This window comes from Halichoeres trimaculatus, unplaced genomic scaffold (assembly GCF_033239565.1).
Source record: "Halichoeres trimaculatus isolate MK-OKI-2021-1 unplaced genomic scaffold, fHalTri1.1 fHalTri1_scaffold_14, whole genome shotgun sequence".
Lineage (NCBI taxonomy): Eukaryota > Metazoa > Chordata > Actinopteri > Labriformes > Labridae > Halichoeres > Halichoeres trimaculatus.
In genome coordinates this window covers 14012782-14029587 of record NW_027437192.1, presented here as the reverse complement: position 1 = coordinate 14029587, position 16806 = coordinate 14012782, and the positions used below count along the sequence as shown (strand labels likewise).

At 39.7% G+C, this 16806-nt stretch overlaps 1 protein-coding gene across 1 annotated transcript in view; it reads right to left on the bottom strand.

The window, feature by feature from the left end:
* The window catches only part of pag1 (phosphoprotein membrane anchor with glycosphingolipid microdomains 1), a 70452-nt gene that overhangs the window by 39050 nt on the left and 14596 nt on the right, over positions 1–16806 (bottom strand). Inside the window, exon 2 of the mRNA XM_074686894.1 lies at positions 991–1160. The gene's annotated coding sequence lies outside the window, so the exon portion shown is untranslated. The remainder of the gene's footprint in view (positions 1–990; positions 1161–16806) is intronic.

Here is a 16806-nt window from a genome sequence, read left to right as displayed (position 1 = left end):
ACACTCACACACACACACACACACACACACACACACACACACAGAGTCTTACACACACAAATTCAGAGCGCTTGCCGTGAGACAACAGTCTAGAGAAAGACACCCCAGAGAGCAGTGCCGTTTGTCGGGATCATCATCTTTAGTTTACACCCCCCCGTCCCAGCACTGTCCTCCAAAGGGCCCCATGAGAGGCTGCGGGAAAAGCAGCTGCATGCTGGGAAAGTTGTCAACCTTCACCTCTGCGTTTCGTGCAAAACATCCTGTGTGCAGAACTGTGTAAAAGCACGCTGCTGCACTCAGTCGACTCTGAAGCAGGGGTGGGTGAGATTTAGTGAAAAAGTCGGAGTATTATTGTTATTATCCCTCAACTCAATGTTGCACGCACACACACACACTTATTCACACACACACTTATACACGTGCATACTTTATTCTAATCCTATGCACAGCTCAGATAAGTGACATCAGTTCTTCTGTTGATAAAATCCCCTCAGTCATACACACCACAATATCCACAATCCTTACTGTGTGTGTGTGTACTAAAACATAAACTACCCAAGATGCACTTCAGCAGCTTTCAGGCAGCTGTGATGAACTACATTGTTAGTTTGGGGTAATGTTGGGTGAATTTTACATGTTCCTCTTTAATAATTTACCCAGATTCAAAGAGGAGCCCTGCCGTCTTTACCACTTTCTCCTCCATATGATGCCATTGTTGTGTTATTAGGCCTATGGCCCACATTTCCAGCTGCTCTAGAAATCACTTTCTGGGTCGCCAAGGGATTATTGAAGGGCTAACGCCGTGGCACACAGACCTGGGGGCCACAAATGGGTCAAACACCGCCTCATTTTAGGAGCTGCTAAAACAATGAAACACCCACAAGTAACCTTGAACACTCATTCATTTCAGAGCAGGAATCCACAAGGGGGCTCTTTGCACTTAATGAGTGAGGAAAAAGTCTAGACGAGAGAAAGTAAACAGCTGCTTACTTCCTGTGTTTTGGCTTCTCCTGGCCTGGTCCTGTGTTTAGCTTGGGCGCTTAGCTTAGCAGAGTTAGCGTCCCCCCGGCATGTGGCTGCGGCAGCTATTGTTCTGCTGACAGGCGTCTTATAAACAGCTGGTTTCATCCAAGTCTCTGTTGTTTGGCTGCCCGCAAGTTCTGTAAAGAGAGAAACACAGGAGGTTGAGGACGTCTATCCTTGAAAGGGTGAACTCCCATTCTTTCAAGTGGGAAATACTTTATTTAGCAAAGCGAGGGACTGAGTTTATTTCAGCTTTGAAGACCTTAGGGCTGGTAATGTTGGCACAATTGGCCATAAAGATGCTGACACACTTGTTCAGAGAACCACACAAGGCAGCAGAAAAAAAGATGAGGAAATAAAAAGCCACAAAAGATCACAAGACTTCTGATAGCAAGCAGGAAAAATCTGCTTTTAAACTTTAAAAGTTGAACTAGCAGACTTTGATGCTGTTGTAATGAGTTTAGAGTTCACTGCATGGTCCAAACATATCACAGAACAGCCAGCAAGTGAAGGAAAGGTGTCAAACTGAGAGCTCTTTCATGTGAAGATCTTGAAAGGTAAGAAAACTATGACATATCTTTGGAGTTAGTTCAAAGAACCTCACTCTCTCTTCTGAGATTTCAACAGGAAGTGAAAGAAACTGACTTAAAGGGAAGTAGAAGAAGACATAAATTGACTGGAGCAGCACAATAAACTCCCTGTAGACTTAATTTAGACCCTTGAGGAAACAAAACACCGTGCACCTTTGAGAGGCTAAAAACTCCCGTAATATGAAGCTATTGACCCAAAATCTCTTGCTGATGTTTAACTCGAGTACACAGTCCTCTCTCAACACAGAAGCACTTGTTATTCACCTCAGATTTCTTATGAATAATTGATCAATGTGCAGGGCTGTTGATCCATATGATGACTCAGTAATGAGCTCAATAATCTGCTCCTGAGATTTACTGGTTTGAAGTTGCAAAGCATTGAGGGAGTATAGATTTTATAGGAAGTAAAGTTAAGAGCCGTTACCCAGACTAAATGTATGAAAAGGGTGTGATGTGTGACATGTGTTACAACCTGGACTCAAACCTGCTGCACACATGGTGCTCATTAGTGCACTGACCCTCAAAGAGGAGCTGCTGACAGTGCAGAGTGGCCTGCAGTCTGTCACGACTTGAATTCAGCATCACGGTCCGGAGATGACGGGGAGATTGATTTGGAAAAACCAATGTAGCATTAAAGGTAGCTTTTCAAAGTCACTCGATATAACTCTGGATACAACCAGAGCTGAAAGCATGAGTCAGTGGACAGGAAGTTAATCATAGCTTTTTTTAATCTGTTTATTCTTGTGGTTCTTTCTGATAACAGGAAGTGGTAACCCACCTTTTCTTCTACACTTGTTGTCATGAATTTGGAAATCTCAAACAAAGCAACAAGGTTTACTTACCGTGTATATCACCATTTCTCTCATGTGGATGTTTTTGACACCATGAAGGAGAGTTACAGTTGCAATACCCAACGAATATAGGGTATTGCAGTATAGCCAATACATTAGCATAAAGCCAATATTCAAAATGCTTTGTGTAGCATGCTGCAAGTCTACATCTTGGGTCTGATAAGATGCAGGCCCCTGAGTAATTCAATAAGCCTGCAACCTGTCCACAGCCTGCTACAACCCTGAATGTGATAGGCAGGAGAGATAAGGGAAGGATGGACATTCTGTACATCCAAGCTGCAAAGGGGGTGAAGTCAAACCAAGTGAGTGACAGCAAGCTGCAGAAACAGACTTTTATTCTATGTTACAAAGCAAGTAATCTATAATCTGTGAGTGTATAGACTAGAATAGAATAGAATATTAATTACTTTATTTATCCCAAACTGGGAAACTGTGGTGTAACACGTCATATATATATATATATATATATATATATATATATATATATATATATATATATATATATATATATATATATATATATATATATATATATATATATATATATAGAGAGAGAGAGAGAGAGAGAGAGAGAGAGAGAGAGAGAGAGAGAGAGAGAGAGAGAGAGTCTTAGTCCACAGAAGGCAGCAAATTCAACACAAACAGATTTACAGATTTGTGCTGAAGAAAAAAAAAATTCAGAGATAATTATTTGTGCATCATTTTGTGTTAGAACAAGAAAAGGAACTTGAGGTGGAAATCTGTAGAAATAAAAAAGGCTTTGTTGACTTCTCTTTCCAACAAATTACAGGTCAAAATATAAAACAGTCAAAAATAAAAAATACAGACTTTTACAGAATCTTCTCTTGGTGTTGTAAGTCTGGTAATTTGTCATAATCTCAAAAAAAATTCAAAAATTAAGTATTCTGCTACGAGAAACCTCACAAAATGATATCAAATAACATTCCCCAGTGTTATAAGCAGAAGTTCCATGAAAGCTCTCTAAGGTAAAGGTTTCCTGTTTCTGGGTTTTATTTCATGATGTATCGACCTCCACTTTGCTGCAGGCAAAATATCTTATTTCAAGGCTTGTTCTGGCTTTGATAACTTACAGTGAACATGTGTTGTAATGCTTTATACCACATGGATTAAATTATTAATGTACTGCTGAAGAAAAATAAGAAGATAATATGACATTAATCTTAGCCGTTTCATTTCAAAATGCATGGTTTCAGTTGCAAGGCTAAGGCATATTAAATATTTGTGATAGTGATGAGTTCTAGTGTTCACTCAGTTCTCATTGCTTGTGTGAGCTGTCTCCATTCACAGCTGATTTATGTCTTTATGTGAACAGTGCAGTGGCATATTGTGCATGTGTGTCGGTAATAAACACCCAGGGGATCAAGAAAAGCTTGTTAACATCCCTCCTGATGTGCAGGGGTCACACACCCGCCTCAGATCTTGTTATCAACCGGCGGAGCCACGCCACAACTGAAGCGTCTCGTTCCTGAAAAAAATGTCACCCGGGGAAGCCTCGGTGGGAATCAAACCACTCAGAAGTGCCGTGTCGGACTGATTAGAGATGACACATGGAGAAAACACAGACACGTATTACCCATCGATGATCCCTGATGAGTGGCTGGCTTTTGTTCAGTGTGTCTGGGGTGTGTGTGTTTGGGTGTGTGGGTGTGGGTTTGGCTGTGTCAAGATTTTCATGACTGACATTATGCAATCAAGTGTAGTGTAGTGTCGACTTAAAAACACAAAGTAGCACTGCCACAATCTACTATTGTGCAAAAATATATCCTGTTATATCTGTGCAATAACTGTGTAATAACTATGTAATAGATGTGTAATAACTGTGTAACGACTGTAATTGATATTATAAACTTGAAAGATGTGTAAACTTCATATGTGGCCAGTTTATCTGATTAAAAAAATCTATTTCACCCTTCATTTACCCTGTTTTTAACAAGCTATAGTCTGGCGCTACATACTGACTTGTGTTTCTGCATGCCTGCAGAGTGTGTGTCATGTTAAAGTTATGGCTTTTTGCAGCTGCAGTAAGAAAGTCACAGGTAGCCTGTGACTAAAGCCCTGCCAGCTGCTGTGAATGCCTCAGCAGCGAGTCACGGGTAACAACTGATCTGTGATCATACAACACGCACCCGCCCCATAACACGCATACAATATGTCGAGGGAAAGTTGTGTGTTTGGGTCCCTCTGCTCATTTGCTGTAATACTCCCATAATCCTTTACTCTGAAAAATGACACAGCTGCCAGACATATCCTCTCTGCTGGCGCCTCAGACCTCCACTCCTTTCCTCTTTCTCTCCCATTCTCTCGCTCCCTCACTTTGCAACCACATCATATCTTAAAACAACATCCATCCTGATGGCGTGTCATGATTACTGGAGCACTTGTTTTAATAAATGACAGTTTATCATGTTCAGACTTGACACTCGCATACTAAACAAGGGTAGCTCAAATACTGAAAACGAATGGGGCCTCCATGCAGAATTTTTCACCCACTTCTTGTGACAGAAGAAAAATCTCTGAGGCTGGAAGTCAGAGATGAAACTCAACCCTGCTTCCTGTTAGAGACAGAACACACCCTGTGTATGTATGCAGCATTCATAAACAGACAGGCAGATGTTCATGATCACACCAACTTTGCCTACAGAATATAAAAACTGTCTTCTTTATGGGATAACCTGTTCATACATGAGTAGAATATGACATACATACTGCCATTCTCAGGTACAGGAAAGGGGAAGGTGATAAGAAAAATCCAAAAGAGCAGAACTCAGGATACAAAGCGCACACATGCCAAGCTCACACTTCAGTGATGCCAGTTGCTCCATCCAACATCCAGCCAGTCCCTAGCAACCCTGTAACCCGGGGCGACAGGGCCTTGACGATGAACAGAACTCAGTGGTGCTCCATTTGCTTGTTGCCAAGAGGCTGATAATGCAGACTTTAAGAACAGCACACACACACACACACACACACACACACACACACACACATACACACACACACACACACACACACACACACACACACATTCTGCAAACGAATATTTATAAGTTACATGCTTTCTATTCTCCCTCCACACAATACACCAGAAATATACCTCAACACCAACATCGATACATTGACACTTCCCATGAGAACAGTTTATATAAATTGGGTGCTACACATACACCTATGCGCACACACACACACATAGGGCATTTAAATTCTCCATAAAGACTGGTAATAAAAGCATATTGTTTGCAAAGATGGCACCTGATAAAGGGTGAAGAGAAGTCGAGAGTTTTACCAGATGTAATGTGTTCTTGGTGATAGGTTTCATCAACCTAAAACACATGAAAAGTGATCTAAAGTCGTAAGCTTATATCTTCTAACTTAAAAACTTCATAACTTATATCTGCACCATATCTAAGTACTGTTATAGTGACAAATGTATATCACAGTGGACAATTTCCGTACTCAATACCGCTGTTATTATTTTATACAACTGAGTGATAATCACCATATCAAAATGCGTTGTCATGTTTCAAATCCCTGCAAGATTCAGCTGTTAAGATTAGCTGTTAGCTTGATTAAAGCGACAACAGTGCATGGGAGTTAGTGCTTTAACAAGCACCCAAAAAAATACTGTTCACTGATTTTGAGAGAAAACAAAATTTCTGGGACAATATTTGATAGCAGTAACATCTTTGGCCAAAATCAGTAGTGTTTTCTAGATTTAAAACTCTGTTTCCAACGAGCACTACCCACATCTCTCATTTTTTGAGAAACACAACAGTGTTTGCTGTGAGCTCCAGAAAAGGCTGAACAGATTGTGCATTTGTTTTACCTCTTGATCTAACAGCACTGAGATCGGCCTTCCCCCAAATTCTTCTTGATTGAATCCCTGCATGCTTGGCTGACAATGTCAACTTCATGAAGAGCAAGCAGGCTAACGCTGCTGGAAGAAATGAGGGCGCTATATGCTAACTTCCAGCCGTCAGCGGATGCAGGATGACAGCGAAGAAACAATTGCTAAATAAAAAATATATATAAAGCAGGGGATGAACGGGCAACACTGACATCTGAACAAATGGGATGTGAAGTTTCTGGAACAGTGATGGTATTGTTGGGGAGGGGGGCATCATAGGGGAGTTAATATCTTATCTCAGTGTCCGTTAGCTAATGCAGTACACATAAACTGACAGCTAGGTTGTTGCTAGCTTCTATATTTTACAGTAAAAACAAAGCACATCTGCCAAAACTTTTACTGCACAGGAAAGCTGGGGTTTATATGTAGAGGTTTTCTGTGATAAGCTAGATCTAACGGTATTAAGTCAGAGAATATTGTTTCTGAAACAAGCCATGCAGAGTCATTAGCGGTGTAGCTTTCAGCATACAGCATGCTTAATGAGAGGGCACGGCCATGCTGTCTAAGTGATTAGTTACTGTGGAGGCTCAGGGCCAGCGCTGGTTTCTGTGTGTGTGTGTGTGTGTGTGTGTGTGTGTGTGTGTGTGTGTGTGTGTGTGTGTGTGTGTGTGTGTGTGTGTGTGTGTGTGTGTGTGTGTGTGTGTGTGTGTGCAAAGAGTCTACAGGATTTTCCTAAAAAATAAAATGTCAACTTTTACAGGAATAATCCTGCTCATTTGTCCCTTGTGGGCCTCTATACACGTCTGTCAGTGCCTATGTCTGTCTCAACCCCCTTGTCTGCCTGTATGTTGATGTCAGGACATGTCTAGTAGGAGAGTAAACATGGTTACATCAGCCAATCACAGCGCGCCTAGTGCTCAAGTGGCTTTCCGTGTTGATTAGTGAGTGGAAGACGTTATCCCGAGCGGCTACGATAGTGGACGTAGCACGGAAAAGAAAACCACAACCAAAGTGAAACAAAACACCAAACGCGGGTGAACCTTTAGGCACTTGGAGAGCAGCACAGGTCAAAGAGCAATGGGAGTTAGCTTTCTGCTAACCAGGTATGCGTCAAATACCCATGATTAGCTTGTGCTAACATGCCAAGTCAGGTGCATGGCTATCAAGTCACTCCCATGTAGAAAGCGCTGCTGCAGGTGGTTGCTAGGCTTGTGAATGCATTTACGGAGTCACACTTGGAAGTTGTGGGTGTGTGCTGCTGCTGGCACTGATCCAAAGAGGAGGAGCCAAGTTTGAATGTTGTGTTTACTAACAAGTAACGAAAATTCCTGTGGACCCTGCCTTTAAAATCTCCTGAAATTTGCTTGAAAATAGTAAAAATGCATAAAATTGAGAAAACATCTACAAAGAAGTATCTTTTTTTTCTTAGTCTTCCTAGTTTTTTTTAGGTTACAAAGACATAAATATTTCTTTAATCTTAATTCATGACCAGCTGAGGACTCTTCACTGGAGCTTTCAACTATGGGGTTTTAAGTTCACGTCAAAACTAATGTTTGATCTCTTAAGATGCTTACTCAATGACTATTTGCTATAATATCCGTGAAAGCCCAAACTGAATCATTAGAAGGGATGTTTGGGGGTTTCCAACGTTACTTCAATTACTCAGCAACATTTACTGGAAGTCAGAATCAATCAGATACCCACTGAAACCCAACCCAAAGACACGAGCCAGCGATCTGTTTTCTAAAGCCAAACTGTTAACTGAAGAGGCTAAAAATAACCTTCATAACATGGCTGAAAAGAAGCTAATCCCCCAGACTCCTTTTCTGATCTGAGTCAGCTTTTAATTTACTGCTTTACGACCGTGTGTGTGTTCTTTATTGACACTAGTCAGTTCGAATATGTGTGTGGGCATCAACACAAAGAGATGGAGAAGGGCAGGTCTGTGGAAACTGGAGAGGAGCAAACTGACAAATAAAACAAAGTGAGAGCTCCTGTGGAATTCCCCCATCCTGCGTCTCTCCCTGTTTCAGCACTGCAGCACTACTGCAGCTTGTTTTTATCTAACACGACACAGGAGGACTGAGTGGAGGACTATTTGCTGTGAGAAAAAAACAGGCTTCATCAGACCTGCTTTATCCTTTCTGACAACTTGAGACAGAACAATTCACTGAACATTTACTCAAATCAGAGTGAAGAGTGCAGCAGAGAAAGCACCCTGGAAAAAGGAGAATACCTACAAGAAGCTATATCAAGAGGCATTGACCAAAAGTTTAGCTCAAGAGAATCATGCATATCTTTAAACACTCATAGAGTAGTTAATGAGAAGAAAAAGTATTTTTCTTTCAGTCAAAAAAGCAGAAATTCAAACATTTAGCTGGTTCCTTATTTTTACATGTAGAACTGTTTTTTTAGCACAAGATAAAAAAAAGCTTCTACATTTTAGGTTTAAGCACGTAATGGACATGTCAAGTAAAAATACCACTGGGACTGTTGGACAGTTATCCAAATACTCTTCTGCAAGGTTTCACTCCACACATCATTGTTGCAAACTTTCATGTCATGCTAGTTTCATCTAAAAAATATGCATTTAAACAACTGTATGATGAATCAATGTAGTCTCTCTGATGTCACGCTTAAGTTCTGATAAGGAGTTTTGAGGCCTATTGACAACAGATGCCATATTGGAAATGCTAAACTCAACCTAGTTTCATTCCGGTATGTATGAGATTAATAGGCAGGCCTTCAGCCTCTTGACAGACAGCTACGTGGTACCCACTTGTTAGTCAAGATAGCCCTGGCCAAACCCAAAAGTTTCTTAACTTAACCCTGTAAAGCCTACCTCGTCAAAACAAGACAGAAAAGTCATATCTCTGGAGTTGAAGTGTTCATTAATCCACCAAAAATTGCTATAACCTATTTAAATAAAAATGCTTATCTTTCATTATTTTTTCTATCACATTTGACACATTAAGCTGTTTTGGCATCTTTTTTTAGAAAAGTTTTTAGTGAATATGCATTCTTTCAATGCAAAAAATACTTCTTTTTTTTTAAATAGTAATAATTTGAACGTTTTTCTTACCATAACTTCTTGAAATTAGCAATGATTTGCCTAAAAATGGGGGGTGAATGATTTCATGCGAGCAGCCATTGGAAAGGGTCAGTATATATTACTTGATATGATAATCCTCAAAGGGGTAGGATACTTTCTTATTTTGGTATTTTTTTACAGGTATTTAAGGAAAACATCTATTATGTTCATGAAATAGAGGTCTTTTGAACTTACGTATGTGTTACAATACCTTCGACAATACAGAGTTAAAAAAATAACGAGGTAGAGAAACTCACCCCAGTGCAGTTTGTGCTGATGGATGCAGAAATGTCCTTATTAGGCCCAAACTTTTTTTTTTCTGTTTTTGAACGGGGCTGTGAACTTGTTTATTTTTGCTGTAAGATCATTATGTTAACAACACCAAGATAAAATGTGTTTGTTTAGCATGTTTAGCATGTCAAGTGTGTTCAATCCTAGCTTAGTGTGTCTGGATGCTAATGTTGGCTAATACTACTAAATACAAAATGTAGCTATGGGAACTAGCTTCACAGATATTAAACCACAGTAGGCCATCACATTTAAAAAAAAAAAAAAAAAAAAGCTAGCCTACAGGTGTTATTGCTTAGCTCAAGCCACAACTGTTATTTATTTAAAGGAAAATAAATCATCCATCTTTTGATTCTGGACAAACAGTGTCAGATAGTTTTCATTCGCTGATTCAAGAGTTTTTAAATGAGGAGATTCAAAGTTTAAGGATACAATTCCTGAATCACACTCACAAATGTCCTTTGATTTTTTTTTATATTTCTACTCTAAGTTCCCTGAAACCATAAAAGATCAAGTTTCTCCTCCAGAATGACGAACCAGTCTTGAAATAAAGCCCTAATTTAGGAGGTTTTCCATCAGTGCGTGAAGAATGTTTTTGTCTGTTATGTCTGGCAAAGCAGCATCAAGCAGGTCTGATTACAACTTGGATTTCCTGCTGTCACTTCCTACTCTGTCCGAGAGTTGCCGTTGGCTCATTTCGCCAGAATTCCTCCTCTCTGTTTCTTCCTCCCTCCTCAGCTTCATTTTTTTCCCACATTCCTCTGGATCCAGACACATACCTGAATTCATTTCTGTATGAGTCATACCCAAACCTCTACACAGAGTCGAGCTTTTAAGACACGTCAAACGTTTATCTCCTCTATTCTCTGAGGTAGAATTCATGTTTGAATTTCTGCTCCTCATCTCAGCAGCATACAAAGAATGTTAACAGATGATTATGAAAGAAAATATCCCACTGAGCTGAAGCCTTGCATGAGGAATTAGTCCGCTATACAGAGTTTTATCCTAAACTGTGGTAAATTGAAATAAAAAACTAAGTACTTGCCTTTTGCACACTTTTTTCATCTTCTGTGTCCTTTCTTCTTGTTTTCCACTGTCCCCTTCACTTCTTGTCAGCTTGCTCCTCTTTTCATCTCCAACCCTCCTCCCTTTAATCCTACATTTCTTTAACTTTTCTCTTCTCTCATCATTTCCTCTCCTGGGTCCCTCACTGTTGGTAGAAAGCTCAGGGCCTGGCTCCAGTTCAAAACCTTTTTATGTCGCTGTTCACTGCAGCTCTGCAGAGCACCCTGCTGTGGTTGGTCTCTTCAAACTCTCATGTTTCTCCCTTAAAACAGCCATCCTTCTCTCTCCCTCTCTGGTACATGGATAACTTCCTCTACCTGAAGCACCAACGCCAACCACTTTCTTCCTTTCCCTGTTCTTTTCCTTTCCCTTTTAAAGAACTCCCAACCCTGCTATCCAGAAAAGGTTGCAGCTCCTGCAGTGCTAAATATGCATTACAGCTTTGTAGGCATTTTTTCAGGCGTGTTACCTCTTGGGCTATGAGTGCTGTCTTTACCGCCTCACTGAGCAGCGAAAAAGATGAGTAGAGATAAGCATTTGACGAAGTTAGGTGTAGATGCAGCAGTTTAGGTTCAGTTGCAGCACATCGCCCCCTCAGGTGTTATCTCGGTCTTATGTGAAACGTGAAACAAAACTGTCAGCTCATCAATAAAAGGTGTTTTAAGCCTAGCTGTACTTCAGTACGGGGGTACAAATGATCAGTTCAAGAAGTGGTCAGATGTTTCACCTAAGTGTCAGAAATAGCTGGCAATTTGTAATGAAACATCACTTCCACTGATAATTATGCTTTAATCCTGCTGAAAGGAGACAGTTTTATCAATAACTTACAGTTTAGGTATGCAAAAATGTGCATTTCAGGATTTGTTAAGAGTGGAGGTGCCATGATTGGGAAAAGCCAACCCTAAATCTGGCAAACCTTCACCAACCCTACGTCTTTAAATCTCTTAGCTGGTGTAAAACTCCCTCTGCCAAAATTTTCTTTGACCATAAATACAAGTTTTGTCCAAGCCCTCTTCTCTGGATCAGCAGTTAGCCACACTAGCTTGCCAGCACTGAATTGACGCCACACATCAGATGAACATCAGCTGACTCTGATGCTTGGCACATTATTTGCCGAGGGGCTGATGTGTGTTAAAGGGGGCAAAAATTAGCTGGTACTGATGTGATGTTCAACTGTTATATCAGTCCATTTCTCCAGTAAGAAGGATAAGTAGTGCTTCATGTGTTCATTACCGTATTAGCTAGAGTGTAGGACAACCCTGATTTTAAGACCACCCCCTACTCAAGGTTAAAAAAACCTATTTTGGACTCATATTTGTGACCGGCAACGATGATAGAATGTGTTTTAGGAGTAAGTAGTTCTGTGCCTGGACAATCAGAATGTGGAAAAGCTGAAGTGCAGTAGAGGTTCATCAGAAGTGTACAAAAGAACTGAACTTCAATAAACAATACATTAAAATAGTAGAACAATACTGCCACTACTGATGCATGAGCTCGAATTCCCAGAACAAAACAATAGTGTACTGCATGCCCTGCTTTGAGGAACACGTTTGCTTCCCCTCATTCATTTTATAACAAGAGGGTAGAAGTTCTCAAATGTCAAATGTAGCCAGAACACAAACAGGTGCACAGTCACTTTGTCTCACAGCCAAATATGTGGAAAGTCTCATTCATCAGAGTCTTTCAGAATAAGATACATTATCTGTTAGAGCATACCACTAAAAAAACTTTAGATGGAACTTTAGATGGAACAAACTAACAAAATAAATGCACCAAGGACAATTTTCTGTCTGATCATCGATCTTTAAAAAGCCTGACCTGCCAATACTGGTTTTTATTTTTTATAACTGACAGCACATACCTTCAATGTTTTAATCTTATTTTATTGAAAATCACTGAACAATGCCTGTGACACAATAAAACCTTTATGTTTTAACTTAAACAACCAATAAAGTGTCCATAGTTTTAGGTCTCAGAGCAAAAAGCAACAGTGGTTGGCTGTCAGACCTTCCTGGAGGTATATAAGATCAGTTTTATATGTAAGGATGGGCTGATCACTGATCCCCCAATATTAAGGAAACGAGCACTGATCGACCAATCCATGCATGCCTATTTAAAACAAATGGTAGGAAACAGATTTCTTTAAGCCAACACCTTTAACTGATAACAACCTGCTCTCAATGGTCAATGCTGATAAGAAAACCCTGTCCATATGTTTATATTGTAAAATATGTAGATCTTGTTCATCCGACTTCTAAGAAACATGGAAAGCCGAGATTCCATTCGGCCATTAGGCTTAGCAAACTCTTTTTCAGGGCTATCACTTATGTCAATGGCAATTAAATCATCATGATTTTCAGGTAAGATCCTGTGAAAAAGCATTGATCAGGGTAATGTGCTGTGTGGATTCGCAGAAAGATCTGCTCAATCAGTCATAATGGGACATAAACCAGGAGATTCAAGGCTTGTGATAACCGACGCTCCAGCACATTGTTAAAACATGTCACCACTTAAGATAATACACGTAGGTCCATCTAAAACTTAAAATGGTTCAAGAGTGACCACAGATATATAAAGGTTTCATTTCTGGTCGTGTAAATGACAAATCAGAGTATTTTGTTTTTCTTTTGAAAGTTCGTTTATGAAGGGAAAAAAGCTGTTGATGCTCCTAGAAAAAAAAGATTTTTTTTTTTTACCAGATAACAACAATATGGTTTTACTCCCAAAATAGATAAGTAACAACAACAAATGTGTTTCTGTTATTGTAGAATGAGCTATCAAATTCCACGATATTGTGCAGCTCCACAAAGAATAGATAAACTCCAAAGCTTGAAAAATTTGTAGTTATCAGTACTTGGACATCTTTGTTCTTAAGAAATAATAGTTCATTAAGTATGGATAAAGTCAAAAGTCACATCATGCTAACTTATGCTAAGGTAATTAAAAAAGGAGTTAACAAACTGAATGAACATCCAAAGCGTCAAAACAAACATCCAATGCATAAACATCTGAACAAGTCAAACATACAAGTATTTATGTGCTGATGTTTAACACTGACCCAACCGCTTGAGTGACTTTTTGTAACCTGACCTTTAAGTCCTCTTTCAGTAATAAAACTGTACATTCACTTGTTTTTAAAGGCACCATGAAGTCAAACTGTTGGCCCAACCATTTACTCTTCATGAGGGAATCTTAAAAAAACATCAGCGACCAACTGTCCAGGAGCTGAAAGGCCCCTAACTTGGCCCTCAACAATCCCCTCTTTGTTCCCCACTTGGCTCAAACATCTTTTCTCTGATTCTATTTACTCTTTCATTCAGACCTCTCTCTGCCTAATCCTCTGTCTCTGTCACTTTCTCCTCCTATCTCTGGCTTCTTTCCTTCCTTCCTTTACATTTTCACTTTACTATTGTCTGAATAATGAGCATATTGACCAGCAGCCAGGAAAACAAGCAGCTTATTCAGAGACAGAGAAGAAGAAAGAAAAGTGGAGGATGAAGCGGGGGAAAAACAGAGCGAGACAGAGCGTAAATTCCCTGGATGACTGGCAGATATCAGCAAATGATCCCATCAAAAACACAAACAGTCTGATGCTTTAATGCATCTTAATGAAGATTTCCCAAAACTCTTGTGCTGAAAATTGTTGCATTCAGAGTCACACACACACACCTTATACACACATCACATCACACTCTCTGGTGACAAATGCCCTATAGTCCATTAACAAATACCATCCCTGCAGTAAACAGTCATTTGCAATCAGGCTAAAGGCTACTGAGCTCTCTGGAGGAAAATTGATGAAAAGAGCGGCTCATTTCCTCTGAAGCAGCCAGATAATAGCTTCAAACGAGCTCTGAGAGGAGATAGAAATCAAAACTTATTACTTCTTGTTTTTGTTAATGTTCATACTAGAGCAGAGTCATGCTTGTTGGTAGATTTGTTGGGTCTTTCAAAATCGAATGCACAGAACCAGCGCCCTGGTGCAAACCTCAAGCTAAACAAACTGCAATGAATCCACTGGATTATTAAGCAAAGCATGAGTACGACAACACTCCCTTTTTAAAGTTTTACTGTGTTTTATGATTAGGATACACACTCATTAAGCAGCAGAGCTTGTCAGAGATATTTCACACAAGCAGTGCACTGCAAAGACAGTGAACCCAAAAACAGCATCTTCATTCCTCGTAAATAATCCCTCTCTAAAATACTGACTCTTGTTCGTTTATCACCTAAAAATAATGTAATTTAGGTAATTATGAATGTGACTTAAGGTAGAGATGTCCCAATCCGATCATGTCATCAGAAATCAGGTCCAATCAAATGGTTACAGACTCAATCAGATGCAACAACTACTCTTATAGAAACATGGCTGTGCATGTTGGCAGACCTGTGCTGTATTTAATTTTTACAAACTGCACCTTTAAGACCTAATTTAAATGCCTGATTTTGTCAGACCTGAATCACGCTGTAAGAAATGATCTTAGAGAGAAGTGGTTAAATTACTATGACAGATTCAGCCTTAAAGGGCACTTTACTGGATGCTTGTTCAGTACTTCAGGTTGTCCAGGTTTAAATGGTTGGTGATTTCATTATCTCTTTTAAGTTATAGTTAGATTCCATTTTACCCTTTTTTTAAGAAAACCTTTAGATTATCATGTATATTTTTTAGGGATAGACCGATTATCAGCCAAGCCGATTATCGGGCCGATATTTGGCATTTTGGGACATATCGTCATCGGCCTTTTTCTTTAATCCAACAGCCGATATGAAACCCATTCAAAACTGTGTTGTTTTGGCTCTGATGCTTCTCTGCACATAATTTCTCCCTGTCTACACTATGGAAGCCCTAGATGGTCATTTAAAATTAGTCATGTAAAACCAAATGTTTTACGCCAATATTTTTACTTTGACTGCAAATGAATATGGAATATGAATATTGGCTTCAAATATCAGTTATCGGCCTTCTTGCCTACTAATAATCAGTATCAGTATCAGCCCCAAAAAATCCATATCGGTCTATCTCAAATATATTTATTTTATGTATGCAGTATTTTCCTAAAACTGATAAATTACAGAGCGTAAAATTCCTCTTCTGATAGGTAAAGACAGCAGGATGAGATAGGAGTTATGTGGAGAAACACGTTTTTAATCGGACAACGATGATTCGCTAACTTGATGAGCTAGCGGCCATGTTTAAAGAGCACGCTGTCTTTGTTGACATATTTGGCTTTGAAAATTTTTCAAAAACTAAGTATACCTCAGTGAAGCCTTGCCCATCCTTCCAACATTCTTATGTAAAGTCTGATGTACTTGGAATGAGTTGGCTAAATTGTACACATAGGCTAAATCTATCAAAAAAAAAAGTATTTTTGCCAAAATAATCTACCATTATTTTTCTTAAGAGGACATAATTTATTAAGCATTGGCATTAGTTTGGTTGTACAAGTCAGAAACTTGTAAACTAGGCATGAGAAAGATATTTACATTTTAACTGCATCTCTAAACAGACTGTAATAACATTTTTTTGCCGTATCTCCCACCCCCAGGTCTAACTTTAAACCAGTCCTGGACTCTGAAAACTCCATCGTACACTTCATTTCTCACATTTTGTCAGTTCTTGACCACATTATTGTATCAACCAGCACAAATCACACAGGGAAAAAGCAGTTTGAGAGGGAGGCCATGTAATTTCTGCCTTACACTACTGCATTTTATCAGAGTGCACACACAGCAGAGCACGTACACACACCTTGTTTGTCCACGGCTTATATTAATAAGCCGGTGCCCGTACAGATAACGGGGGCATTTCCTATTATGTGCCTGCTTGGGAAAAGGGAGGAGGGAGGTACACTTTAATTGTAAGCAGAACACACTGTCTATGTGTGTGTGTGTGTGTGTGTGTGTGTGTGTGTGTGTGTGTGTGTGTGTGTGTGTGTGTGTGTGTGTGTGTGTGTGTGTGTGTGTGTGTATGTGTGTGTGTGTTGGCCTCAGTGTGTGTATGCACGACTCAAAAACCGATGCTAGCAGCGGAGA